This window comes from Phocoena sinus, chromosome 15, assembly GCF_008692025.1.
Source record: "Phocoena sinus isolate mPhoSin1 chromosome 15, mPhoSin1.pri, whole genome shotgun sequence".
Lineage (NCBI taxonomy): Eukaryota > Metazoa > Chordata > Mammalia > Artiodactyla > Phocoenidae > Phocoena > Phocoena sinus.
Genome location: NC_045777.1, coordinates 35,594,882 through 35,608,346, shown reverse-complemented (window position 1 = coordinate 35,608,346; position 13,465 = coordinate 35,594,882). Strand labels below are relative to the sequence as shown.

General features: G+C 39.8%; 1 protein-coding gene across 1 annotated transcript in view; it reads right to left on the bottom strand.

Annotated features, from left to right (window-relative positions):
• Nucleotides 1–13,465, bottom strand: part of PLCB1 (phospholipase C beta 1) — a 699,731-nt gene that overhangs the window by 73,712 nt on the left and 612,554 nt on the right.

Below are 13,465 nucleotides of genomic sequence, written 5' to 3'. Positions count from 1 at the left end.
ATGCCTTTATATCTTGGAGGTACTATGAAGCTTAAAATAAAACTGAGTGTGATACAAATGTAAGAGGTAATCAACTGTCAATTATAATTCTTGGTTTCCAGCTTTCATTCCTTGCTTAATTGCTTCAAGAATGACATGAGTTACCCATCTTAGAAACTGATGTTTGTGTCCTGTGTGGGTAACTTCCAGTTGCTTCTCTTTCTTTATTCTACATGAAGAACTTATGGAACCTTCTGCCATTGCTCAGGCAGCAATAGCAACTGGACTCAACCCTTCTTACTGGAGCATCAAATAGGTGGTGTGGGCTTCCGACGAAAGGTCCATTCTGTTCCCCAGAGATGGAGATTCTCACATATAGCAGACTGAGTTAACCAGTTATATATATATATACATAGTAGCTATGACAATACCAAGGCAATATAATCATACCACTAGCAAACTTTCATTGGTAATTTACACATGCCCGGCATAGTTTGAAGAGTTTTAAATGTATTAACTTATTCAATCCTAAGAATTGTCCTGTGAGGTAAGAGCTACTGTCCTCGTTTTACATATGAAGATACTGACGCAGGGGACTCAAGTTCTGGGCTCTTGTACTTGGTGGTACTTGGCAGAGCTGGGTACAAACCCAGACAAATCAGCCTCTGCAGCTTGTGGCCTTCACCACTCTCCCAAGCTGCCTTTTGTTGTGATTTTAGAAATTGTTTTAAAAACCTCTTCTTATCTAAGAGAATAAAAGAAATCGAGGGAGAAATTCTCTCACAGAATTACCATAAAGAATCCACATTAACTTGACATGAACATGAAATTTGATGCACTCATCTGTGAAGTGGATTAAATCTGAACAAATATTAACTGGAGCTTGGGCCAGCAGAAAGCCTATTTGAAACCATTGAAAATCATTCAAAAGAGGTTGCCTGATCATGACTGTCACAATTAAAGAAATCATGAAATACTGCAGTTTAGTAATGCCATTTATCAAACCGTCTAGATGTAAAATCCTGCTGTGCAAAGACTCTGACCGTTTCCTTGAGGATTCCCGCAGCACGTCTTTTCTAGCTGAGGGGTACACACAGGGCCTTCGCCTCCCCAGAGGACCTTTCTCCTTCCCCGTTCAGCCTAAGGAGTTAGAGGGTTATCAGGGGAGCCCCAACCTTGGTGGCAACATCAGAATCCCTTGTGAGCAATTTCTTAAAAATACACGTTCCAGGACCTGTTCCTAGGCCTATGGACTCCACATGTCTAGGGGCAGGGCCTGGGAATCAGTGTTTTCAAAATCTCCTCAGATGATGTGGATTCTTTGTCAGATTTAGGGAGTCTCAGTGAGCTCGCTCTCCTTCTATAGCCACTGCTAAGTCTCCCAGCAACACTTCTGAATTCAGTGACATTCATGCTTCTGTTTCCGTGTTCTCATCTCCATCATTCACCCTAGACCAGAATCGTTTCTTGATTATGGCAGCACCTGTTCACATTTACAGCTTTCCTCCCAACTCCTGCCCTCTTCCTCAGCAACATCAACATCCAGGCAATGAAGCCACTGAGCTTGAGATCTCCCAGCCCTCTACCCACTTGATTCTGAGTTTTATTTCCATTTGTTTTCAGCCCCCACACAACTGCCAACACCAACTTCCCTCAAGGTTCTGCAAAAGTTTCCTGTCTGCTGCATCCCCTGGCCTTCCTTTTTGCCCCTCCCTCGCACCATCTGTACTTGTTTTTTATTCTTCTCAGAACTAATTCCCACCTCCTTTGCTCCCAGAACACACACCTTTATCTAAACTATTCAAGTTAGCCACAATTCAACAAATATTTATCAAATGCCTACTAAAGACCTGGCATTATTCTAGAAACACTGAGCTGATGAGTTGGCTTTCTAGATCTTGCTACTCAAAATATAGTCCAGGAGCCAGCAGCATTGGCATTACGAGGGAACACAGCAGAAATGCAAATTCTTAGGCCCTAACACAATGGACTAAACAAAAATCTGCATTATAACAAAATTCCCAGGAAATTCATGTGCACATTATTGGGGAAGATGGAGACAGTTTAGAAGAAGCCCTCTGTTATGCACTGAATGTTTGTGTTCCCTCAAAATAAATATATTGAAATCCTGACCCCCAGTGTAACGGTATTAGGAGGTGGGGCCTTTGGGTGATTTGGTCATGAGGGTGGAGCCCTCATGAATGGGATTAGTGCCCATAATTGTAAAAGAAACCACAAGAGCTCTCTCACCCCTTCCACCATGTGAGGACACAGTTAGAAGAAAGCTCTCTATAAACTGGGAAGTGGGCTCTCACCAGACGCCAAATCTACTGGTGCCTTAATTTTGGACTTCTCAGCCTTCGGAACTGTCAGAAATAAATATTCATTGTTTAAGCCACCCAGTCTCTAAGGCACCTTCTCAAATTCCCTCTTTTCTGTCTCAAAAGAGCTGCAGAACTTTATGTGCATTGTCTTCATTACCCAAGACTCAGCTTCCTCACCTGAGTCAGGGATAATGTTTCCTTCCTGGGGTGGTTGTGAAAGCTGGAAGAGAAGACACATGTGTGATTCCTAATAAACCAGGTCATAGGTTCTTAGCTTGGTTTCCTTACCCTTCCTTCCCAGAGGAAGGTTTTCCTTTGCTTTTTGTCCCATCTTCTTCTCCCTGTGGATCACCATTTCACTTTCTTCTCTCAAACTTTCTTCTGCACTGGATACATTCATTCCCTTTGCCTAAAAACACATCTCTATTTTCTTATCCTCCCAGAACCCTGAACTTTTGTTCCACCTTTGACCTTCCTTTCCTTTCCATCCCTAACATGGAAGACCAATGGCTGCTTACACAGCTGCAATGCCCCACTGCCACTGTCTTCAACCCCACCATCTCTTCCATTCCAACTACTGGCATTTACCTGATTTTGCTTTAAGATTACAAAAACTTTTTTGTCACTAAACTCATTGGCCATGTCTCAGGATGAACTTTTATTATTCTAGAGATTCACAAATTTTCTTAGCTCATTGTATCCTTAGGATCTCAGTAATTTTTTCATGGCACCCCCTAGGCCAAAAGAAATAAAAGAACAGTTCCATTTATTTATTAAATGGTTAGGTCCAAATAACTTAATAGTAGTACTTTGCACAGAATCCAACAGATGTTGCTCTGTTTCCTTCAAAAACATAAGATATCCCACAATACCCCTGTGAGTTCAACATGGTGCTTCAGAGTGACGTGGCACATGGTTTGGGAATCGTGACTTTATCCTTTTGATAGGATGCCAGCTGCCAACCACTCTCATAAGAAGCTCTCTTTCCTTCATTTACAGTATCTCCAGCAATTCCCACAGTCACTCTTCTCTGATTCTTTTAAGTGCTTCAATTCATTTCTGCATCAACTGTCTTTGACCATCTCTGGCTGAGGATGGCTCACCAGCATCTCAACATCTTTCACAGAGGTAAGTCATCGTATTTTCCCATTAAGTATCATCACTCAGGTTAAAAGTGTGCATTACATTTGACTGCCCTCTTGGGTGCTTTCCCCATCTGTTGAGTCCTGGAGAATTGTTCATTTCTTCTGTCACCATGTTATCTCTTGGCTCTGTGTTAACAGCACTCTGGTGTAGGTCCTCATTAACTCCTGTCTGGACTTGGCAAGTATTCTCTCCCTGCCCTCAGTCTCTCCTTAGTCTTTCTGCTCCATATCACAAATAGTATTTTTTGTATGTGCCGAGCCTTAACTGGTTCTGTATCCTCAAATACGTTACACTCCAGCTCTAAATTTCCTTTCCTGATTAGCATTCAGCACACTCAATAAACTAGGCTGTATTTTACTCTCAGACTGTCTGGGCACATACCTGCTTCTATACTTTTTCTCATGTTATTTTTCCACCTGGATGATATTCCCATTTGAATGAGAGACAGCACAGATGTAGGGCATTCCCATGGTTGCAGAAATTCCACTGGACTGTGCTGCTCAACTCCTGATAAGGGAGTAGGCACCAGCCAGTGGTTTTTTGGACACCAGGCTCTACATAAAATAGGCACTCAAAAATTATTGTGGGGCTTCCCTGGTGGCACAGTGGTTGAGAGTCTGCCTGCCGATGCAGGGGACGCAGGTTCGTGCCCCGGTCCAGGAAGATCCCACATGCCGCGGAGCGGCTGGGCCGGCGAGCCATGACCGCTGAGCCTGCGCGTCCAGAGCCTGTGCTCTGCAATGGGAGGGACCACAACAGTGAGAGGCCCGCGTACCGCACACACACAAAAAAAAAATCTGTTAAGTTTAAGAACCACATTGACCCAGACCTTGGTTATGGCTATGGTGCATCATGTCCAAGCCATGGGCTGTCTTATTGAAAATACTTCTTAAACTACATAATTTTGATATTTAACAAGCTAAGTTTTGTTCCTTTAAGAACAAATGCCTTATTGTGAAATCCAGGCATGTGTTTTTTTTTTAATGTGGCTTTTGCATGAAACTAATGAAAATAGTGTCTCCATAGAATCCCAAAGAATATGTTTAAAAAAGGACAATATCTCTGTGTTTAATATGACAAATGTTCTTCCACTCTACTCAGCTCCCCTTGGTCTCCCCAACTCTCTCATACAACAAACCCCTCCCTGTAACATTCTGCCCTTTTCAGCTATTTTCAAAAGATCACTCTTACTATAATTCTGCTCTTACAGCATTTACTGTTTTCATTTAAACTTCCTCTATTAAAGTCCAGGAGGCAGAGTGATTAATATTATGATTTTGTCAATAATATGACACTATTGTCAGACTCACATTAAACTGCAATGAGATTACGTCTAGGCGTTAATAATTTATCTCTTTCTTACCCTAGAAAGAGAGAGTGTGGGGCTCAACTATAGTTTTCTCTACCCAACACTACTTCAGAAAGAACTTCCTCTGCTTTCTGAGAACTGGCTCTGTGCCTAATGTGGTTTCCATGGAGCTGCTGTGTTCTTTACGCCCATCCCTGGGCCAAGGTAACTGGTCCGGGGAGGCATAGATCCAAGTAGGACCAGTCATACCCCGACACTAGCCACAGGTGATTGGTCTAAGGTTGCAAGCTTGGCCAATCATATCACACTAAAAAGGCTTGCCCCAAGATTTTTCCAACCTGTCATTAGTGAAAGAAATATAACTTGGAAGGAGTTGATGCCTATATTTTCTGACAAGGGGAAGCCTGTGTGCTGCTTTGGACAAAAATAATACGGACGTGCAGACAAAATCAGGAGAGAAAGGGAGAGAGACGGAGACAGACAAACATAGGAAGTGCTGTGAGTGGTTTCTGGTAGGCGTCTATTTATCCCTTCCCTTCTCCAGTGTGGATGGTCAACACTTCCTTACATGGCCTTCCCCTATGTACTTTTCTAGTATATACTATTCTTGTCTAAGTTAGTCCAATATAGGTTTTTGTCACTTGTAACCAAGGGAATCCCGACAAACAAGCAAAGAAACAAAAATAAAAAATTTTACTCCTTAATCCCCAAATAAGATGAAAGAACCTATGAGCATTGGGTCCGGGGTTTTATTTCATGAAGTGTGAAAATCGGACCCAGAAGAGGGATTTTTCACACAATAATTGAAGTGCCTTTTAACTGACCTAAGGGTACTCTCACTTTGGTGTATTTATTAGCAGACAGGCTCTACTCAAAGAACCGTTCAATCATATATTAGCCACAAGACTCACTGAAGATAGAAAAGAACAAAAAATTCGTTTAGAATTCCTAGGGGGAAAAAAGTCGAGAGTACATGGTAAACTGAAATGCAGTAAACAACATTTAATTTTAACTTTTAATATGATTTTTTTTTCTGGCCCAAAGGAATAGACATTTCAATTATTTTGCTTGTTTGTTTACCACTCATGACAACTCTCCTAGTTAAATGTTCCAAACCTTTTATGGAATGAAAAAGAAAAGCTCTGGGGAATATAATTTCATGCTTGTTCTCAGCTCCATGCTGAATTTCACTTGGTTTAGTCATTTGAGGGTGAGGGAATGGTTTCCAAGGAAGAGACTAATTCCTTGACTCTAACTTAAAAGGGATAGAAAAATATGTGGACAGAAATTGTCATGTTTAGAGCCTCTTATAAGAAGGACAATTTGGGAAAATGTGCAAAGAGCCAAGTGTAGAGTGTACATACTTCAGGCAAACTCATCTTCCTTCTCCCTTCACTCATAAGTGGAGAAGATAGCACCTTCTTTTCTGCTAGTCAAAGCATCCACTCTGAGTTTTCACCATAAATTGCTTGTTTATCTTCTACAAAGTATTAATTTATGATGCTTCTAAACTAAGAAATGATCTACTGATTAAACGCATTATTGATAATTTAAAAACTAGGTGGATTTTTATACTGGCGTGTTTCCTGTCCATTCAAATTGAAAAATATTTATTCATTCATTCCACCAATATTTACTGAGCACCTGTGATGTGCTGGATACTGTGTATTGATGGTCCAACTGAGAGTTGGCAGCAAAGTCCTGTCCAGGTGGAGCTCATGTTCCCCACCAGCTCACTTCTTTTCTCAGAAGGAGCAGAAAGTCTTGGACTAAAAGACCAACCACCTTGATTCTTTTCTGAGATAGTCTTTCATGCCTATGAAATTCATTTCTTTTAAAATTTCCATATCTAAACAGAATTTATAGCTGCTTATTTGAATCTAAAGGTTTAAGGAATCCTTGAAATTTTCTTTTTACTTGCTGGGCAGAGCAATAAATGAAAGTGAAAATCTGAGCACGACTCCTAGTCAATGTCAACAAGTTGGCCCAATGAATCTACAGCATTTAAAATTGTTTTTCACTTTTAACATATGCCAAAGTAAATGTCAGCTTCTTAGCTTTCTGGGAAATATAAATGGGTCAATGTAGCATACGCCCTTGAATGATATTTCTGGTATTCTTTTATAAGGCTCTCAACTGGAAATATCTTCAAACTTTAAAAAAAATCAAGAAATTTGGTAAAGGAAGCTCTAGTAAATGTGTTTTATCATCCTAGATGATGCCTGGGTTTTTCCATCTTAATTCTTGGGCCTTGTTTCCTGACCAGTAAAATACAGCAAAATTTTAAAAGTATATTATGTGTGTTTTTAAATTTTTTAAAAATTCAGTGATGATCTTTAAATGTCCTGAAAATCATAAAACGTAGATATTTATGGCCATGAAATATTTATTTTAGTGATAACTGGAATTCATTTTTATGATAAAAGAAGTTTCACTTAAAATGATTCATATATAGTTTTCAGTACAAATTTATAACAGGCAAAGAATTACCCCTTTGTAATTATAAAAGGTTAAGGAAGTTACTCGTAAGAGTTTTTTTAAAAGTTGGTGTAGTATCACATATGACACAATTATGGATTTTTGATTAAATAAAAAGAAAATGAGAAAATGGTTGTATAGGATCAAGTTAGTTGAGATCATTATATCTGATTAAACCATTTGCAAACAAAAATCCAAACCACCAAAATTTCAGGATCAGGCTTCATAATTCTGAAAGATATCAAGACCATTTAATTTAGAATAGATGAAATAAATATTGCTTATCACTCAGATGTGGGAAAATAACTATACTGTTCAAACTGGAGGTTTTCAAATAATTAAGAAAGGAGACCTGATTAAAAGAGACATGATTTGTCCTGTGGTTTGTAACTGAAATAGTGCAATAAATCAAGGGCTTAATATTCAATAGTCTGTTTGAAAGCTAGAACCAGAAGAGCTGCCCATGAAGATGAGTAGCACAGCATGTCAGCTTCTTTTTTCCTTAATGCAAAATATATCGTTTCAAGCATCTTGAAACTTACCAGATGGAGTGCAATGAGTCTTGTAATTCCAGAGGGCACAAACTAAATTGTCAGACTTGTGAATTCTATTTTGGAATTTTCCTTTCAGCAGAATTTCTTCTGTTCTTTAAGCTTCTTTAGGTTGATGCAAGTCAAAACTATTATTTTATTTGCCTTTGGGGATAGGTTTTGTTTACTGACTCTTTTCCCTCAATCTTATCTAAATAGTTATCAATTAACACAAAAAATATACTAAGACATACTGTGTGCACACAAAAGTAAAAACAAGATTTTTTTATTGCTTTAAACTGAAATCCTTAATTATTATTTTAATAGATCTGAGAGTTGAATCATCTCTGCATTCTATAAACTAAGTTAAACTAGCATTATAGTTAGAGGGAAACTTTACAAGCACTCTTGTACAAATTTTTATTTAGAAACAAGGATACAAACACTCAAAGAGGTGAAATGATTTAGCTAAAGTTACGTAACTAAAAGTGAAAGTCATGTCTCCTCACTTTAAATCCTGTACAAATTGTCCTTTGATAAAGAGTGATGACTGTGTTCTAGGCACTGTGTTAAGTTTCCATGGATTATTTTATTGAATCTCACATCCAAACTGTGAGGGCTATGTGTTGATTCTTGCAAAAAAAAAAAAAAAAAAAAAAGGCCTAATTCTCCACCATTCCCTGCATTCACACTCTTTGCAATGTGACTTGTGGTTCCTCTGAACAAGAGATAGTCTATTTCCCTATCCCTTGTATCCAGGCAGGTCTTACGACTTGCTTGGAGGTAGATCTGTTGAGACTTTACCTACTTCTGCTTGCTCTCATTTGGAATCCTTTCCAAATTCCACATGGACAAGCCCAGGCTAGCCTTGCTAGATGATGAGAGATGTGTATCAGTTATCTGCCTGGACCAGTTGACAGTCAGCCAACCTTCAGGAGCAGAGCCTCTAAGTAACTGGCAACTGAACCACAGACACATGAATGAGCCCAGCCAGGACTAGAAGATACATCCAGTTGAGTCAAGCTCATATTGCTACACATAGAAACATGAGCTAAGTAAATAGTTGTTGTTTTAAGGCAATACGCTTTGAGGCGTTTGTTATGCAACAAAGCTAATGGATAAAGATGGGTATACTATTACTAGGTCCATCTGACATCATAACCTGTGTTCTTAACCACGGTAAGCCCTTGAGGGAAGAGACAACATTTAGGCTTGGTCCACAGGAATCCCCCCACCAGTATGAGGACCACAGGAGGCCTTCAATAACTTTGACTTAAACAATTATATAAGCATATTTTATGCTCTCTAAATTGCCCAAACTCCCAAAAACAATAAACTAAAAGATAGCATAAACTCTGTGGGTCAAAAGAACAAGACAATCCAACAGAAAAGTAGGCAATGGATATAAACAGTTTGTAGAAAAAATGAATACAAATGGACAATACACACATGGACATATGCTCATTTTTTTAAAAACATTTTTATTGGAGTATAATTGCTTTACAATGGTGTGTTAGTTTCTGCTTTACAACAAGGTGAATCAGTTATACATCTACATATATCCCCATATCTCTTCCCTCTTGTGTCTCCCTCTCTCCTACCCTCCCTATCCCACCCTTCTAGCTGGTCACAAAGCACCAAGCTGATCTCCCTGTGCTATGCCACTGCTTCCCACTAGCTATCTATTTTACATTTGGTAGTGTATATATGTCCATACATACACTACCACTCTCTCACTTTGTCCCAGCTTACCCTTCCCCCTCCCCATGTCCTCAAGTCCATTCTCTAGTAGGTCTGCATCTTTATTCCCATCTTGCCCTTAGGTTCTTCATGACCTCTTTTTTTTTAGATTCCATATATATGTGTTAGCATACGGTATTTGTTTTTCTTTTTCTGACTTACTTCACTCTGTATGACAGACTCTAGTTCCATCCACCTCAATACAAATAACTCAATTTCATTTCTTTTTATGGCTAATATTCCATTATATATATGTGCCACATCTTCTTTATCCATTCATCTGTCGATGGACACTTAGGTTGCTTCCATGTCCTGGCTATTGTAAATAGAGCTGCGATGAGCATTGTGGTACATGACTCTTTCTGAATTATGGTGGTTTTCTCAGGGTATATGCCCAGTAGTGGGATTGCTGGGTCATATGGTAGTTCTATTTGTATTTTTTTAAGGAATCTCCATACTGTTCTCTATAGTGGCTGTATCAATTTACATTCCCACCAACAGTGCAAGAGGGTTCCCTTTCTCCACACCCTCTCCAGCATTTATTTTTGTAGATTTTTTGATGATGGCCGTTCTGACTGGTGTGAGATGATATCACATTGTAGTTTTGATTTGCATTTCTCTAATGATTAATGATGTTGAGCATCCTTTCATGTGTTTGTTGGCAATCTGTATATCTTCTTTGGAGAAATGTCTATTTAGGTCTTCTGCTCACATATGCTCATTTTTGATCATGATTACATCAATAGAAATGAAGATAAATATCATTTCTATCTATATATCCATATCTATCTATCTATCTCTAGAACAAATCAATTCTATTAGGGTTACCCAATGATGATTAGGAAAATTAACAAATAAGAACACATTTTGACAAATTGTTTCATTCTTTATTTCATTACTAAAGTCTTATATTGATTTGTCATTTCTTGTTTGGTAGAGAATGTAAAGTTTTCAGAAAAGCTAAATCATTTATTTCTCAAGAAAGATGATCCTGCCTTAAAGTCAGAATATTGGAGGAAGACAGATCACACTACCATAGAGTTAGTTACTTCCTGACACTGCAATTACTCCTGGCACATATACTTCAGCTGAGCGACCATAGAAGTGAGAAAATTCAAGGCTGGATCTCAGGCTGCAGCAGCAAATGGTGCTAATAGAAATCATCAAAAAGGAAGATGGTGAGCACCCTCAGGCTGTAGCAGGATGTCAAAAACTACAAATACACATGTATATTTGAGCTTAAGATTTCCTAGCCAATTCATGTATTGTAAGAAAAAAAGCGGAGGTGGGGTCTTTCATTAAAAACAATGATTTGTGCACATTATCTCATTATTCCTCCTTAAAGTTCAATAAAGTGAGGATTATTCTTATCTTCATTGGAAAGTTGAGAAAACAGAAATTCTGAGTGGTCACACAACTACTCTGGGTGAGCAGTGGCCAGAAATGAGGACTTTTGACTGCAGACCCTCACTCATCACCACTCACATCTGATGGGCCATTCCATTAGTAGCTGGTCAGTATCTACCCAGAGCTTTCACTGTGAAACACAACTTTCATTCCCTAGGATTGGCAGGGAATTGGGAGCACTCAGCTCAACAGGTACTAGTGTTGGTTTGAGGTCCAGGAATGATTGCTGGTGGGACAGACAGGAGTATGTATAAGAAGAATCCCAACCATTAAGGTCTATGTGAAGGAAAGGAGAAATGAATGGGCTTGGAACATGTGGGAGACAAAATACGAGAAAGAGGAGAAAAGGTAGGAAGTAAAGCAAAACAAAACAAGTCTCTGCAGAGGATAAAGAGTATGGTGCTGTGAGACAGAATGAGGACATCTTTTCTTGATGCCACTGAAAAGGAGAAAGAAGAGAGAAGACAAAATGGTGGGTCAAACCCTGCAGCAACTGAGAAGCGACCCCATGGATGTCACCACAAAACCTCCTCTCCCTAGGTGGTGGATGTTGAGCCTTGAACGTGATGTTGGGGCTGATTCTGAGAGTGATTGAGAACCCTCAGAGGGACCTCCTAAGAATTTCTATCACTTACCAAACTCACATTTAAAATTAAGACCTTACCCTAATGGTATGACAAAACCCAGGGTCAACCTATGGCAGTTGATGAAAAACAGGTAAGTTAGAGCAGATTCCCCAACCATAGAGTTATTTCCTGGAACAGACATCCTTCACTGGGCTCCACAGACCCCCAAGGTATTTATGAGGAGATTTCAGGGGGTGCAAGAACTTCAGTGGGGTTGGGGAACCTACATCTTTATTTTCACTCACCCTTAACTGAAAGTAACTGTTTCCTTCTATAATGAACACAGGCAGGAAATCACAGGAGTGATTTCCATAGGACCTGTGCCTTTGTCACCAAGAGATAACCATCCAGCTTGATGGTCAAGCTATGAAGAGTGGAGAGCATGATGCATTTCCTATTTCAACCAAGAGGAAATGTACACTTATTTTAAAATGCATTTTGAACAGAGATAAGGATCAATGGCTCTAAAACCTGATTCTTCAATGTGAATGTGTAACACATCACCTGGGACTCCTATCAAAATGCAAATTGTGATTTAGCAGGTCTGGGGTGGGACCTGAGACTCTGCGTGTCTAACAGGCTGGCTCTCAGGTGATTTGGGGACCACATTTTGAGTAACTGGGCTGCAGAGTTGCTTGGATGTAGAGTTTTAAAGAAGATGGTTCTTATTTAGACAGGTAGAACAAGTCCTTAGAGTCCTTTGAGCTATAGAGTCTATGAAGCTTGGTGTGCATTTAACACCTCCTATGATAACATGAAAAGTTATCTCAAAAATATTCTCTTGGCGTTTATTAATTTCTATGGTTAGGCAAATTGTTCCCACATCTGTGTCTCCATAGCAGTTTGCTGATGGCTGTCTATGGTTTCATTTATCACATGGTATTAATGACTGTAGTACATGCTCCCTGTGCATGTGCTGACCACGCCTTCCTCATCTTTACCTCCAGTGGCTATCACAGGGTTTGACAGATATTAAGTTGTAATGCACATTTGGCAGGGAGTTTATTGATGCCATGGTTTCTTTCTCAATCCTTGAACTGTGGGTTCACATTTGCATTTAATTCCCAAAGCAATTGTGGGAGATAAAATATCTTCTGCCTAATGCTCCGCATCACCCAAATGCTCCATTTTACCTGGGGCTGACTTGCTTTTTAATTACACTTCCACTTGTCTAATTTAGCCTAAGAGGCTTGTTGGTAATTCAGAACCACAACCAAAGATAGAACTGACACTTCTAGGTGCCTTTCAGCCAAAAGACTTCCTGGCAGAACAATTTGTAGTTATTACAAATAGGATTTATAGAAAGTTCTGCCACATGTTAGCTAAAGGCATGTAGTGTAAGTTGTGGATGCCCTGAAATGGCCATAAAATAAACTCTGTGTGGTTCTAAATCCCAGGTGTTTGGGTCTTAGCCTTCTTAACAAAGGCCCATACAGGTACGTTCAAGGGCACTGGCACTTTATCTAAACCCAAATCCACAATCACAGTGGCTAAGGATGGAGCATTTTGAGTAGGTTGCTTATATTTGGCCTGAACGGGCCAGGCTGGCTTGGATGTATATGTATGTTTTTCTGAAAACGCTTTCAAGCTTTCATCGTGGACACACTCATTCCTTCTAGGGGAAAAGTAGGCAGAGGCACATATTCTGAGATTGTCACCTCGAGTGGCAGTTCCAACAGCTCTCCTGCTCCAGTGGCCCTTCGGGTGGGATTTTTCCCACCTATAACTTCAGCTTGGTCTTCCCCAGTTCCCCGCCAACCTCCTCCTTCAGGGGAAAATCTGTTGCGCAGCTTTTCATGTCCCCATCTGGTGGGATTTGATGTGGTGCTCACCCTCACGTATGCCTCCCAGAACTCTGAGATTGTGTAGCTGTTGCCTGTGATTTCTGAATCTAATTTCTGAAGCTCAAGTCTCCTTCGTCCCAGG